Here is a 15,100-nt window from a genome sequence, read left to right on the forward strand (position 1 = left end):
GATTTCGAGGAATTGTGAGCAATGCACCTTTGGCAAGAGCTAGATGCCGAGTCATGGGCAGTGAAGGGCTTCTTTTTTTAAGCCTCTAGAATGTGGTAAGTTGCACCAACTCAAATATCTCACTTGTAAGCACATTGGAGGTGCCAAAATGAGAACGAAACAGCAGGGTCAATGCTCTGTGAGCCCTTTGGAGAATAAGGCTTGAAGGGAAACTTTATTTACCTCCTTGGGATTTAGAGAGTGTCGGGCTCAATTCTCCCTGAGAAACACTGTAATTGCACATGTTCTCTTCATAGCACAAATGGCTTTGCCCTGACAAGTGAGTTTCTAGGAAGGAAACTTGGAGGTTGCCATTCTTTAGTAGGTGCTCATCCTTCAGTAATCGTCAGTGAATTGGCGATCCCATTTGACCATTAACCTCAAGCTGACATTCCTCTTGTATCATGTCACAGGTTGTTATGCAGCAGAAACCATGTGGACTTATTCAGTGTGGTTGTTGAGCTGTGGGAAGCATTCCAGGTCTCCTAGGACTCGGGGGTCTTCACTAGATCTGATACGTACAGAAAGGACAGCCTGTGTCTTCGGGGCGTTGTGAGCAATGCACCGTTGGGAAGAGCTAGTTGCCGAATCATCGGCAGTGAAGGGTTTCGTTGGATAAACGCCTAGATTGCGACAGCTTGAAAACACCTAGCTCTCAGCGTTCTGTTCATTCCTTCGTGCCAAACGTGTCTGCTTTTCTGCCTATCCCCGAGCACACGAAAAATATAATGATCCTACCCTTCCTTCTGGGAACCCACACGTGATGGAATCTACCCCAGGCAAGCCAGTGGACTTTAAGTGCAGCCTGAAAAATTACAGATTTTCCCTTGAAAGCTAGGTATTCCGGAGATACATTTTACACCCAATCCTCACTAACCTATGACTCTGTAATCCTTTCAGCACACTCACTACTCGCTGTATCGCAAAGTTTACTCACTAAAAGGTCTACTTGGTCACCTGAATGTCCAACAGGTACTCAGAAACTGCAGCATAAGATGCTGTGCCCTCCCCTTGGAGATTGAGGCTTGATGGGAAGTTGATTTTCCACATTGGAATGTCGACACTTGTGGCCTCTGTGTTACATGATAAACAGTGTAGTTGCCCATCTTCTCTTCATTGCAGGATTGCCTTTTCAGGAGAAGTGATTTTCCGTGAAACAAACGTTGCCTTTCAATTCCTGCTAGGTGCTCCTCACTCAGCAATTGTTAGTGAATATGCTGAGCGCATGGGACGACTGGCCTCAAGCTAACGTTCTGCTTTTGTCGTCACAATGGTAAGCAGGCAGCAGGTTCAATGCAGCTTTTGTCAAAGCAGTGCTTTTACTCTAGGAAGCATTTCTGGTGTCTTAGGACACGCGGGTGTGCACTAGGATCCAAGATGCACACGAGGGACTGCCAGTCTCTTCTGGGACTTGGGAGCGACGTTCAGTTGAGGACAACTCTATGCCAAAAAAGGGCAGTGAAAGGCTTCTTTTGTTAAACCTCTAGAATGTGGTAAGTTGAAACAACTCAAGTATCTCCCTTCTAACGCACCATGGAGGTACAAACTAGAGAAAGAAAGAGCAGGTCAATGTTCGGTGGTCCCTTCTGAACATAAGGCATGAAGGGATACTTTATTTACCTCCTTGGGATTTAGAGAGTTGCAGGCTCAATTCTCCCTGAGAAACACTATACTTGCACATCTTCCCTTCATAGCACATTTGCCATTGTGATGACGAGAGTTTCTAGGAAAGAAACTTGGAGGTTGCCGTTCCTTGGTAGTGGCTCATCCCTCGGGAATCTTCAGGGAATGGGCCACCCACATGGGACATCTAGCCTCAAGTTTACGTTCAGCTTTTCTCATGACAGCGGTAGGCATTCAACAGATTCCATGCAACCTTAGTGCCTGTGGTTCTTGAACTCTAGGAAGCATATCCGGTCTCTTTTGGCTCGCGGGTCTGCACTAGGTTTTGAAACGTACTAAATGGACTGCCTGTGTCTTTGGGCAGTTGTGAACAGTCTACCGTTGGGAACAACTAGATGCCAAGTGATGGGCAGTGAAGGGCTTCGTTGGTTACACACCTAGATTGCGATAGCTTGAAAGCAACACCGTTCTCAACGTTCCATGCCTTCCTTCATGCAAAGCGTGTCTACATTCTTGAGGAAACCTGAGCTGCACTGAAAAGCACAATTAGCCTACCGTTGCTTCTGGGAACTAATCCGTGCAGTCTGTCTACCTCAATCAGCAACTACACTTCACGTCCAGCTTCAAAAATTACAGGGTTTCCCTTAACTGAGAGGTAGTCCAGAGAAACATTGCCACCTAGGCCCCACTAAGCCATCAGCTTGAAATCCTTACACCACAATCACGACTCCCAGCATGGCAATGGTAACCAACGTCATGGTCCATTGTGTCCACTGGATGTGCCATAAGAGAGTCAGAAACGCCAGGGGAATATTCTGCTTCGTCGCCATGTATATTGAGGCTTCCTGGGAAAGTTTATTTTCCTCATTGCAAAGCGGAGAGTTGCGGCCTCAGTGTTACCTGGTAAACACTGTTGTTGCCCATCTTCTCTTAATTGCACAATGGTCTAGGTGAGGACAAGTGATTTTCCAAGAAAGAAACTTGGAGCTTGCCATTCCTTGGTAGGTGCTCATCCTTCGGTAATCTACAGTGAATTGGCGAGCCCGTTTGAGCTCTAGCCTCAAGCTAACGTTCCTCTTGTATCATGCCACAGGTTTGCAGGCAGCAGAATCCATGTAGCCTTACTCAGTGTGGTTCTTGGGCTCTAGGAAGGATTCCAGACCTCTCAGTACTAGCGGGTGTGCACCAGGAAGAGAAACGTACAAGAAGGACGGCCTGTGTGTTTGGGCCTTTGTGAGCAATGCAGCGTTGGGAACAGCTAGATGCCGAGTCATGGGCAGTGAAGGGCTTCTTTGGTTAAACCTCTAGATTTTGGCAAGTTGAAACAAGTCAAGTATCTCCCTTCTAAAGCACCTTAGAGGTACAAAATAGAGAAAGAAACAGCAGGGTCAATGCTCTTTTGGCCCTTTGGAAAATAAGGCTTGAAGGGAAACTTTATTTTCCTCATTGGGATTTAGAGAGTTGCGTGCTCAATTCTCCCTGAGAAACACTGTAGTTGCACATGTTCCATTCATAGCACAATTGCCTTTGTGATGACAAGTGAGTTTCTAGGAAAGAAACTTGGAGGTTACCATTCCTTGGTAGGTGCTCATCCTTCGGTAATGTTCAGTGAATTGGCGAACCCGTTTGACCTCTAGCCTCAAGCAAACGTTCCTCTGCTATCATGCAACAGCTTGGCATGCAGCAGAATACATGTAGCCTCATTCAGGTTGGTTCCTCAGCTCTGGGAAGCATTCCAGGTCTCTTAGTACTGGCAGGTCTGCACTAGGATGAGAAACGTACAAGAAGGATGGCCTGTGTCTTTGGGGTGTTGTGAGCAGTGCAGCGTTGGGAACAGCTAGATTCCGAGTCCTGGGAGGTGAAGGGCTTCTTTCTTAAACTCTAGAACGTAGTAAGTTGGAACAACTCAAGTATCTCCCTTCTAAAGCACCTTGGAAGTACAAAATAGAGAAAGAAACAGCAGGGTCAATGCTCTGTGGGCGCTTTTGAATATAAGGCTTGAAGGGAAACTTTATTTTCCTCATTGGGATTTAGAGAGTTGCGGGATCAATTCTCACTGAGAAACAATCTAGTTGCACATGGTCCCTTCATGGCACAGTTGCCTTTTTGATGACGAGAGAACTTCTAAGAAAGAAATTTGGAGGTTGCCATTCTTTGGTAGGTGCTCATCCTTCAGTAATCTTTAGTGAATGGGCGACCCCATTGAACACTAGCCACAGCTAACGTTCCTCTTGTATCATGACACAGATTGGCATGCAGCCGAATCTTATTCAGTGTGGTTCTTGAGCTCTAGGAAGGATTCCAGGTCTCTTAGTACTGGCGGGTATTCACTAGGATGAGCAACGTACGAGAATGACGGCCTGTGTGTTTGGGCCTTTGTGAGCAATGTAGCGTTGGGAACAGCTAGCTGCCGAGTCATGGGCAGTGAAGGGCTTCTTTGGTTAAACCTCTAGATTGTGGCAAGTTGAAACAACTGAAGTATCGCCCTTCTAAAGCACCTTTCTAGTACAAAAGAAGGAAAGAAATGGGAGGGTCAAGACTCTGTGGACCCTTTTGAAAATAAGGTAAGGCTTGAAGGGAAACTTTATTTTCCTCATTGGGGTTTAGAGAGTTTTGGGCCCAATTCTACCTGAGAAACACTGTACTTACACATGTTCCTTTCAGTGCACCATTGCCTTTGTGATGACAAGTGAGTTTCTAGGAAAGAAACTTGGAGGTTGCCATTCTTTGGTAGCTGCTCATCCTTCAGTAATCTGTCGTGAATTGGCGAGCCCTTTGAACACTAGCCTCAAGCTAACGTTCCTCTTGTATCAGGCCGCTGGTTGCAGGCAGCAGAATCCATGTAGTGTTATTCATTGTGGTTCTTGAGCTCTGGGTAGCATTCCAGGTCTCAGTACTGGCGGGTCAACACTAGGATGAGCAACGTACTAGAAGGACGGCCTGTGTGTTTGGGCCTTTGTGAGCAATGCAGCGTTGGGAGGAGCTAGATGCCGAGTCAGAGGCTGTGAAGGGCTTCTTTGGTTAAACCTCTACATTTTTGCAAGTTGAAAGAACTCATGTATCTCCCTTCTAAAGCACCTTGGAGGTACAAAGTAGAGAAAGAATCAGCAAGGTCAATGCTCTGCTGGCCCCTTTGAAAATAAGTCTTGAAGGGAAACTTCATTTTCCTCATTGGGATTGAGAGAGTTGGGGCCTCACTTCTCCCTGAGAAAGACTGTAGTTGCACGAGTTCCCTTCATAGCACAATTGCCTTTGTGACGACAAGTGAGTTTCTAGGAAAGAAACTCGGAGTGTGCCATTCTTTGCTGGTGCTCGTCCTTTGGTAATCTTCAGTGAATTGGCAATCCCGTTTGACCACTAGCCTCAAGCTAACGTTCCTCTTGTATCATGCCACTTGTTGGCATGCAGCAGAATCCATGTAGCGTTATGCAGTGTGGTTCTTGAGCTCTAGGAAGCATTCCAGGTCTCTTAGTACTGGCGGGTCGGCGAGAGGATAAGAAACGTACCAGAAGGACGGCCTGTGTGTTTGGGCCTTTGTGAGCAATGCAGCGTTGGGAACAGCTAGATGCCGAGCCAGGGGCAGTGAAGGGCTTATTTGGTTAAACCTCTAGATTGTGGCAAGTTGAAACAACGGAAGTATCTCCCTTCTAAAGCACCTTTAAGGGGTACAAAATAGAGAAAGAACGAGCAGGGTTAAGGTCTGAGGACCCTTTTGAAATAAGGCTTGAAGGGAAACTTTATTTTCCTCTTTGGGATTTAGAGAGTTGTGGGCTCAATTCCCCCTGAGAGACTCTTTAGTTGCACATGTTCTCTTCATAGCACAATTGCCTTTGTGATGACAAGTGAGTTTCTAGGAAAGAAACATGGAGGTTGCCATTCTTTGGTAGCTGCTCATCCTTCCGTATTCTGTAGTGAATGGGCGACCCCATTGAACACTAGCCTCGAGCTAAAGTTCCTCTTGTGTCATGCCACTTGTTGGCATGCTGCAGAATCTTTGTAGCCTTATTCAGTGTGGTTCTGGAGCTCTAGGAAGCATTCCAGGTCTCTTAGTACCGGCGGATCTGCTCTAGGATGAGAAACGTACAAGAAGGACGGCCTGTGTGTTTGGGGAGTGGTGAGCAGTGCACCCTTGGGAACAGCTAGATGCCGAGACATGGGAGGAGAAGGGCTTCTTTTGTGAAACCTGTAGAATGTGGCAACTTGAAACAACTCAAGTCTCTCCCTTCTAAAGCACGTTGGAGGTACTAAATAGAGAAAGAAACATCAGAGTCAGGGCTCTGCGGGCCATTTTGAATATAAGGCTGAAGGGAATCTTTATTTTCCTCATTGGCATTTAGAGAGGTGTGGGCTCAGTTTTCCCTGAGAAACTCTTTACTTGTACATGTTCTCTTCATAGCACAATTGGCTTAGTGATGACAAGTGAGTTGCAAGGAAAGAAACTTGGAGGTTGCCCTTCTATGGTAGCTGCTCATCCTTCAGTAATCTGTCGTGAATTGGCGAGCCCATTGAACACTATCCTCAAGCTAACGTTCCTCTTGTATCGTGCCACAGGGTGGCATGCAGCAGAATCCATGTAGCATTATGCAGTGTGGTTCTTGAGCTCTAGGAAGCACTCCAGGTGCCTTAGTACTGGCGGGTCGGCGCGAGGATGAGTAACGTACCAGAAGGACGGCCTGTGTGTTTGGGCCTTTGTGAGCAATGCAGCGTTGGGAACAGCTAGATGCCGAGCCAGGGGCAGTGAAGGGCTTATTTGGTTAAAGGCCTAGATTGTAGCAAGTTGAAACAACGGAAGTATCTCCCTTCTAAAGCACCTTTAAGGTACAAAATAGAGAAAGAACGAGCAGGGTTAAGGCTCTGAGGACCCTTTTGAAATAAGGCTTGAAGGGAAACTTTATTTTCCTCTTTGGGATTTAGAGAGTTGTGGGCTCAAATCCCCCTGAGAAACTCTTTAGTTGCACATGTTCTCTTCATAGCACAATTGCCTTTGTGATGACAAGTGAGTTTCTAGGAAAGAAACATGGAGGTTGCCATTCTTTGGTAGCTGCTCATCCTTCCGTATTCTGTAGTGAATGGGCGACCCCATTGAACACTAGCCTCAAGCTAACGTTCCTCTTGTATCGTGCCACAGGTTGGCATGCAGCAGAATCCATGTAGCGTTATGCAGTGTGGTTCTGGAGCTCTAGGAAGCATTCCAGGTCTCTTAGTACCGGCGGATCTGCTCTAGGATGAGAAACGTACAAGAAGGACGGCCTGTGTGTTTGGGGAGTGGTGAGCAGTGCACCCTTGGGAACAGCTAGATGCCGAGACATGGGAGGAGAAGGGCTTCTTTTGTGAAACCTGTAGAATGTGGCAACTTGAAACAACTCAAGTCTCTCCCTTCTAAAGCACGTTGGAGGTACTAAATAGAGAAAGAAACATCAGAGTCAGGGCTCTGCGTGCCATTTTGAATATAAGGCTGAAGGGAATCTTTATTTTCCTCATTGGCATTTAGAGAGTTGTGGGCTCAGTTCTCCCTGAGAAACTCTTTACTTGTACATGTTCTCTTCATCGCATAATTGGCTTAGTGATGACAAGTGAGTTGCTAGGAAAGAAACTTGGAGGTTGCCATTCTTTGGTAGCTGCTCATCCTTCAGTAATCTGTCGTGAATTGACGAGCCCTTTGAACACTAGCCTCAAGCTAACGTTCCTCTTGTATCAGGCCGCTGGTTGCAGGCAGCAGAATCCATGTAGCGTTATTCATTGTGGTTCTTGAGCTCTGGGTAGCATTCCAGGTCTCAGTACTGGCGGGTCAACACTAGGATGAGCAACGTACTAGGAGGACGGCCTGTGTGTTTGGGCCTTTGTGAGCAATGCAGCGTTGGGAAGAGCTAGATGCCGAGTCAGAGGCTGTGAAGGGCTTCTTTGGTTAAACCTCTACATTTTTGCAAGTTGAAAGAACTCATGTATCTCCCTTCTAAAGCACCTTGGAGGTACAAAGTAGAGAAAGAATCAGCAAGGTCAATGCTCTGCTGGCCCCTTTGAAAATAAGTCTTGAAGGGAAACTTCATTTTCCTCATTGGGATTGAGAGAGTTGGGGCCTCACTTCTCCCTGAGAAAGACTGTAGTTGCACGAGTTCCCTTCATAGCACAATTGCCTTTGTGACGACAAGTGAGTTTCTAGGAAAGAAACTCGGAGTGTGCCATTCTTTGCTGGTGCTCGTCCTTTGGGAATCTTCAGTGAATTGGCAATCCCGTTTGACCACTAGCCTCAAGCTAACGTTCCTCTTGTATCATGCCACTTGTTGGCATGCAGCAGAATCCATGTAGCGTTATGCAGTGTGGTTCTTGAGCTCTAGGAAGCATTCCAGGTCTCTTAGTACTGGCGGGTCGGCGAGAGGATAAGAAACGTACCAGAAGGACGGCCTGTGTGTTTGGGCCTTTGTAAGCAATGCAGCGTTGGGAACAGCTAGATGCCGAGCCAGGGGCAGTGAAGGGCTTATTTGGTTAAACCTCTAGATTGTGGCAAGTTGAAACAACGGAAGTATCTCCCTTCTAAAGCACCTTTAAGGGGTACAAAATAGAGAAAGAACGAGCAGGGTTAAGGTCTGAGGACCCTTTTGAAATAAGGCTTGAAGGGAAACTTTATTTTCCTCTTTGGGATTTAGAGAGTTGTGGGCTCAATTCCCCCTGAGAGACTCTTTAGTTGCACATGTTCTCTTCATAGCACAATTGCCTTTGTGATGACAAGTGAGTTTCTAGGAAAGAAACATGGAGGTTGCCATTCTTTGGTAGCTGCTCATCCTTCCGTATTCTGTAGTGAATGGGCGACCCCATTGAACACTAGCCTCGAGCTAAAGTTCCTCTTGTGTCATGCCACTTGTTGGCATGCTGCAGAATCTTTGTAGCCTTATTCAGTGTGGTTCTGGAGCTCTAGGAAGCATTCCAGGTCTCTTAGTACCGGCGGATCTGCTCTAGGATGAGAAACGTACAAGAAGGACGGCCTGTGTGTTTGGGGAGTGGTGAGCAGTGCACCCTTGGGAACAGCTAGATGCCGAGACATGGGAGGAGAAGGGCTTCTTTTGTGAAACCTGTAGAATGTGGCAACTTGAAACAACTCAAGTCTCTCCCTTCTAAAGCACGTTGGAGGTACTAAATAGAGAAAGAAACATCAGAGTCAGGGCTCTGCGGGCCATTTTGAATATAAGGCTGAAGGGAATCTTTATTTTCCTCATTGGCATTTAGAGAGGTGTGGGCTCAGTTTTCCCTGAGAAACTCTTTACTTGTACATGTTCTCTTCATAGCACAATTGGCTTAGTGATGACAAGTGAGTTGCAAGGAAAGAAACTTGGAGGTTGCCCTTCTATGGTAGCTGCTCATCCTTCAGTAATCTGTCGTGAATTGGCGAGCCCATTGAACACTATCCTCAAGCTAACGTTCCTCTTGTATCGTGCCACAGGGTGGCATGCAGCAGAATCCATGTAGCATTATGCAGTGTGGTTCTTGAGCTCTAGGAAGCACTCCAGGTGCCTTAGTACTGGCGGGTCGGCGCGAGGATGAGTAACGTACCAGAAGGACGGCCTGTGTGTTTGGGCCTTTGTGAGCAATGCAGCGTTGGGAACAGCTAGATGCCGAGCCAGGGGCAGTGAAGGGCTTATTTGGTTAAAGGCCTAGATTGTAGCAAGTTGAAACAACGGAAGTATCTCCCTTCTAAAGCACCTTTAAGGTACAAAATAGAGAAAGAACGAGCAGGGTTAAGGCTCTGAGGACCCTTTTGAAATAAGGCTTGAAGGGAAACTTTATTTTCCTCTTTGGGATTTAGAGAGTTGTGGGCTCAAATCCCCCTGAGAAACTCTTTAGTTGCACATGTTCTCTTCATAGCACAATTGCCTTTGTGATGACAAGTGAGTTTCTAGGAAAGAAACATGGAGGTTGCCATTCTTTGGTAGCTGCTCATCCTTCCGTATTCTGTAGTGAATGGGCGACCCCATTGAACACTAGCCTCAAGCTAACGTTCCTCTTGTATCGTGCCACAGGTTGGCATGCAGCAGAATCCATGTAGCGTTATGCAGTGTGGTTCTGGAGCTCTAGGAAGCATTCCAGGTCTCTTAGTACCGGCGGATCTGCTCTAGGATGAGAAACGTACAAGAAGGACGGCCTGTGTGTTTGGGGAGTGGTGAGCAGTGCACCCTTGGGAACAGCTAGATGCCGAGACATGGGAGGAGAAGGGCTTCTTTTGTGAAACCTGTAGAATGTGGCAACTTGAAACAACTCAAGTCTCTCCCTTCTAAAGCACGTTGGAGGTACTAAATAGAGAAAGAAACATCAGAGTCAGGGCTCTGCGTGCCATTTTGAATATAAGGCTGAAGGGAATCTTTATTTTCCTCATTGGCATGTAGAGAGTTGTGGGCTCAGTTCTCCCTGAGAAACTCTTTACTTGTACATGTTCTCTTCATCGCATAATTGGCTTAGTGATGAGAAGTGAGTTGCTAGGAAAGAAACTTGGAGGTTGCCATTCTTTGGTAGCTGCTCATCCTTCAGTAATCTGTCGTGAATTGGCGAGCCCTTTGAACACTAGCCTCAAGCTAACGTTCCTCTTGTATCAGGCCGCTGGTTGCAGGCAGCAGAATCCATGTAGTGTTATTCATTGTGGTTCTTCAGCTCTGGGTAGCATTCCAGGTCTCAGTACTGGCGGGTCAACACTAGGATGAGCAACGTACTAGAAGGACGGCCTGTGTGTTTGGGCCTTTGTGAGCAATGCAGCGTTGGGAGGAGCTAGATGCCGAGTCAGAGGCTGTGAAGGGCTTCTTTGGTTAAACCTCTACATTTTTGCAAGTTGAAAGAACTCATGTATCTCCCTTCTAAAGCACCTTGGAGGTACAAAGTAGAGAAAGAATCAGCAAGGTCAATGCTCTGCTGGCCCCTTTGAAAATAAGTCTTGAAGGGAAACTTCATTTTCCTCATTGGGATTGAGAGAGTTGGGGCCTCACTTCTCCCTGAGAAAGACTGTAGTTGCACGAGTTCCCTTCATAGCACAATTGCCTTTGTGACGACAAGTGAGTTTCTAGGAAAGAAACTCGGAGTGTGCCATTCTTTGCTGGTGCTCGTCCTTTGGGAATCTTCAGTGAATTGGCAATCCCGTTTGACCACTAGCCTCAAGCTAACGTTCCTCTTGTATCATGCCACTTGTTGGCATGCAGCAGAATCCATGTAGCGTTATGCAGTGTGGTTCTTGAGCTCTAGGAAGCATTCCAGGTCTCTTAGTACTGGCGGGTCGGCGAGAGGATAAGAAACGTACCAGAAGGACGGCCTGTGTGTTTGGGCCTTTGTGAGCAATGCAGCGTTGGGAACAGCTAGATGCCGAGCCAGGGGCAGTGAAGGGCTTATTTGGTTAAACCTCTAGATTGTGGCAAGTTGAAACAACGGAAGTATCTCACTTCTAAAGCACCTTTAAGGTACAAAATAGAGAAAGAACGAGCAGGGCTAAGGTCTGAGGACCCTTTTGAAATAAGGCTTGAAGGGAAACTTTATTTTCCTCTTCGGGATTTAGAGAGTTGTGGGCTCAATTCCCCCTGAGAGACTCTTTAGTTGCACATGTTCTCTTCATAGCACAATTGCCTTTGTGATGACAAGTGAGTTTCTAGGAAAGAAACATGGAGGTTGCCATTCTTTGGTAGCTGCTCATCCTTCCGTATTCTGTAGTGAATGGGCGACCCCATTGAACACTAGCCTCGAGCTAAAGTTCCTCTTGTGTCATGCCACTTGTTGGCATGCTGCAGAATCTTTGTAGCCTTATTCAGTGTGGTTCTGGAGCTCTAGGAAGCATTCCAGGTCTCTTAGTACCGGCGGATCTGCTCTAGGATGAGAAACGTACAAGAAGGACGGCCTGTGTGTTTGGGGAGTGGTGAGCAGTGCACCCTTGGGAACAGCTAGATGCCGAGACATGGGAGGAGAAGGGCTTCTTTTGTGAAACCTGTAGAATGTGGCAACTTGAAACAACTCAAGTCTCTCCCTTCTAAAGCACGTTGGAGGTACTAAATAGAGAAAGAAACATCAGAGTCAGGGCTCTGCGGGCCATTTTGAATATAAGGCTGAAGGAAATCTTTATTTTCCTCATTGGCATTTAGAGAGTTGTGGGCTCAGTTTTCCCTGAGAAACTCTTTACTTGTACATGTTCTCTTCATAGCACAATTGGCTTAGTGATGACAAGTGAGTTGCAAGGAAAGAAACTTGGAGGTTGCCCTTCTATGGTAGCTGCTCATCCTTCAGTAATCTGTCGTGAATTGGCGAGCCCATTGAACACTATCCTCAAGCTAACGTTCCTCTTGTATCGTGCCACAGGGTGGCATGCAGCAGAATCCATGTAGCGTTATGCAGTGTGGTTCTTGAGCTCTAGGAAGCACTCCAGGTCCCTTAGTACTGGCGGGTCGGCGCGAGGATGAGTAACGTACCAGAAGGACGGCCTGTGTGTTTGGGCCTTTGTGAGCAATGCAGCGTTGGGAACAGCTAGATGCCGAGCCAGGGGCAGTGAAGGGCTTATTTGGTTAAAGGCCTAGATTGTAGCAAGTTGAAACAACGGAAGTATCTCCCTTCTAAAGCACCTTTAAGGTACAAAATAGAGAAAGAACGAGCAGGGTTAAGGCTCTGAGGACCCTTTTGAAATAAGGCTTGAAGGGAAACTTTATTTTCCTCTTTGGGATTTAGAGAGTTGTGGGCTCAATTCCCCCTGAGAAACTCTTTAGTTGCACATGTTCTCTTCATAGCACAATTGCCTTTGTGATGACAAGTGAGTTTCTAGGAAAGAAACATGGAGGTTGCCATTCTTTGGTAGCTGCTCATCCTTCCGTATTCTGTAGTGAATGGGCGACCCCATTGAACACTAGCCTCAAGCTAACGTTCCTCTTGTATCGTGCCACAGGTTGGCATGCAGCAGAATCCATGTAGCGTTATGCAGTGTGGTTCTGGAGCTCTAGGAAGCATTCCAGGTCTCTTAGTACCGGCGGATCTGCTCTAGGATGAGAAACGTACAAGAAGGACGGCCTGTGTGTTTGGGGAGTGGTGAGCAGTGCACCCTTGGGAACAGCTAGATGCCGAGACATGGGAGGAGAAGGGCTTCTTTTGTGAAACCTGTAGAATGTGGCAACTTGAAACAACTCAAGTCTCTCCCTTCTAAAGCACGTTGGAGGTACTAAATAGAGAAAGAAACATCAGAGTCAGGGCTCTGCGTGCCATTTTGAATATAAGGCTGAAGGGAATCTTTATTTTCCTCATTGGCATGTAGAGAGTTGTGGGCTCAGTTCTCCCTGAGAAACTCTTTACTTGTACATGTTCTCTTCATCGCATAATTGGCTTAGTGATGAGAAGTGAGTTGCTAGGAAAGAAACTTGGAGGTTGCCATTCTTTGGTAGCTGCTCATCCTTCAGTAATCTGTCGTGAATTGGCGAGCCCTTTGAACACTAGCCTCAAGCTAACGTTCCTCTTGTATCAGGCCGCTGGTTGCAGGCAGCAGAATCCATGTAGTGTTATTCATTGTGGTTCTTGAGCTCTGGGTAGCATTCCAGGTCTCAGTACTGGCGGGTAAACACTAGGATGAGCAACGTACTAGAAGGACGGCCTGTGTGTTTGGGCCTTTGTGAGCAATGCAGCGTTGGGAGGAGCTAGATGCCGAGTCAGAGGCTGTGAAGGGCTTCTTTGGTTAAACCTCTACATTTTTGCAAGTTGAAAGAACTCATGTATCTCCCTTCTAAAGCACCTTGGAGGTTCAAAATAGAGAAAGAAACCACAGGGTCAATGCTCTGCAGGCCCTTTGGAAAATAAGGCTTGAAGGGAAACTTTATTTTCCTCATTGGGATTTAGAGAGTTGCGGGCTCAATTCTCCCTGAGAAACACTGTAGTTGCACGAGTTCTCTTCATAGCACAATTGCCTTTGTGATGACAAGTGAGTTTCTAGGAAAGAAACTTGGAGGTTGCCATTGTTTGGGAGGTGCTCATCCTTCGGTAATCTTCAGTGAAATGGCGACCCCATTTGACGACTAGCCTCAAGCTAACATTCCTCCTGTATCATGCCACAGGTTGACATGCAGCAGAATCCATGTAGCCTTATTCAGTGTGGTTCTTGAGCTTTAGGAAGCATTCCAGGTCTCTTAAAACTGGCGGGTCTCCACTAGGGTGAGACACGTACAAGAAGGACTGCCTGTGATTTCGAGGAATTGTGAGCAATGCACCTTTGGCAAGAGCTAGATGCCGAGTCATGGGCAGTGAAGGGCTTCTTTTTTTAAACCTCTAGAATGTGGTAAGTTGCACCAACTCAAATATCTCACTTGTAAGCACATTGGAGGTGCCAAAATGAGAAAGAAACAGCAGGGTCAATGCTCTGTGAGCCCTTTGGAGAATAAGGCTTGAAGGGAAACTTTATTTACCTCCTTGGGATTTAGAGAGTGTCGGGCTCAATTCTCCCTGAGAAACACTGTAATTGCACATGTTCTCTTCATAGCACAAATGGCTTTGCCCTGACAAGTGAGTTTCTAGGAAGGAAACTTGGAGGTTGCCATTCTTTAGTAGGTGCTCATCCTTCAGTAATCGTCAGTGAATTGGCGATCCCATTTGACCATTAACCTCAAGCTGACATTCCTCTTGTATCATGTCACAGGTTGTTATGCAGCAGAAACCATGTGGACTTATTCAGTGTGGTTGTTGAGCTGTGGGAAGCATTCCAGGTCTCCTAGGACTCGGGGGTCTTCACTAGATCTGATACGTACAGAAAGGACAGCCTGTGTCTTCGGGGCGTTGTGAGCAATGCACCGTTGGGAAGAGCTAGTTGCCGAATCATCGGCAGTGAAGGGTTTCGTTGGATAAACGCCTAGATTGCGACAGCTTGAAAACACCTAGCTCTCAGCGTTCTGTTCATTCCTTCGTGCCAAACGTGTCTGCTTTTCTGCCTATCCTCGAGCACACGAAAAATATAATGATCCTACCCTTCCTTCTGGGAACCCACACGTGATGGAATCTACCCCAGGCAAGCCAGTGGACTTTAAGTGCAGCCTGAAAAATTACAGATTTTCCCTTGAAAGCTAGGTATTCCGGAGATACATTTTACACCCAATCCTCACTAACCTATGACTCTGTAATCCTTTCAGCACACTCACTACTCGCTGTATCGCAAAGTTTACTCACTAAAAGGTCTACTTGGTCACCTGAATGTCCAACAGGTACTCAGAAACTGCAGCATAAGATGCTGTGCCCTCCCCTTGGAGATTGAGGCTTGATGGGAAGTTGATTTTCCACATTGGAATGTCGACACTTGTGGCCTCTGTGTTACATGATAAACAGTGTAGTTGCCCATCTTCTCTTCATTGCAGGATTGCCTTTTCAGGAGAAGTGATTTTCCGTGAAACAAACGTTGCCTTTCAATTCCTGCTAGGTGCTCCTCACTCAGCAATTGTTAGTGAATATGCTGAGCGCA

At 46.7% G+C, this 15,100-nt stretch overlaps 1 long non-coding RNA gene across 1 annotated transcript; it reads left to right on the forward strand.

Moving 5' to 3' along the window:
* Positions 1-2,689: 2,689 nt before the first annotated feature.
* On the forward strand, positions 2,690-13,950 carry LOC309621783. Its single transcript, XR_014240275.1, has 2 exons — positions 2,690-2,755; positions 13,710-13,950. It is a non-coding gene; the product is annotated as an uncharacterized lncRNA (long non-coding RNA).
* Positions 13,951-15,100: the final 1,150 nt, after the last annotated feature.

This window comes from Balaenoptera borealis (genome assembly GCF_965194805.1).
Source record: "Balaenoptera borealis genome assembly, contig: HAP1_SCAFFOLD_1001, whole genome shotgun sequence".
Taxonomy (NCBI): Eukaryota; Metazoa; Chordata; class Mammalia; order Artiodactyla; family Balaenopteridae; genus Balaenoptera; species Balaenoptera borealis.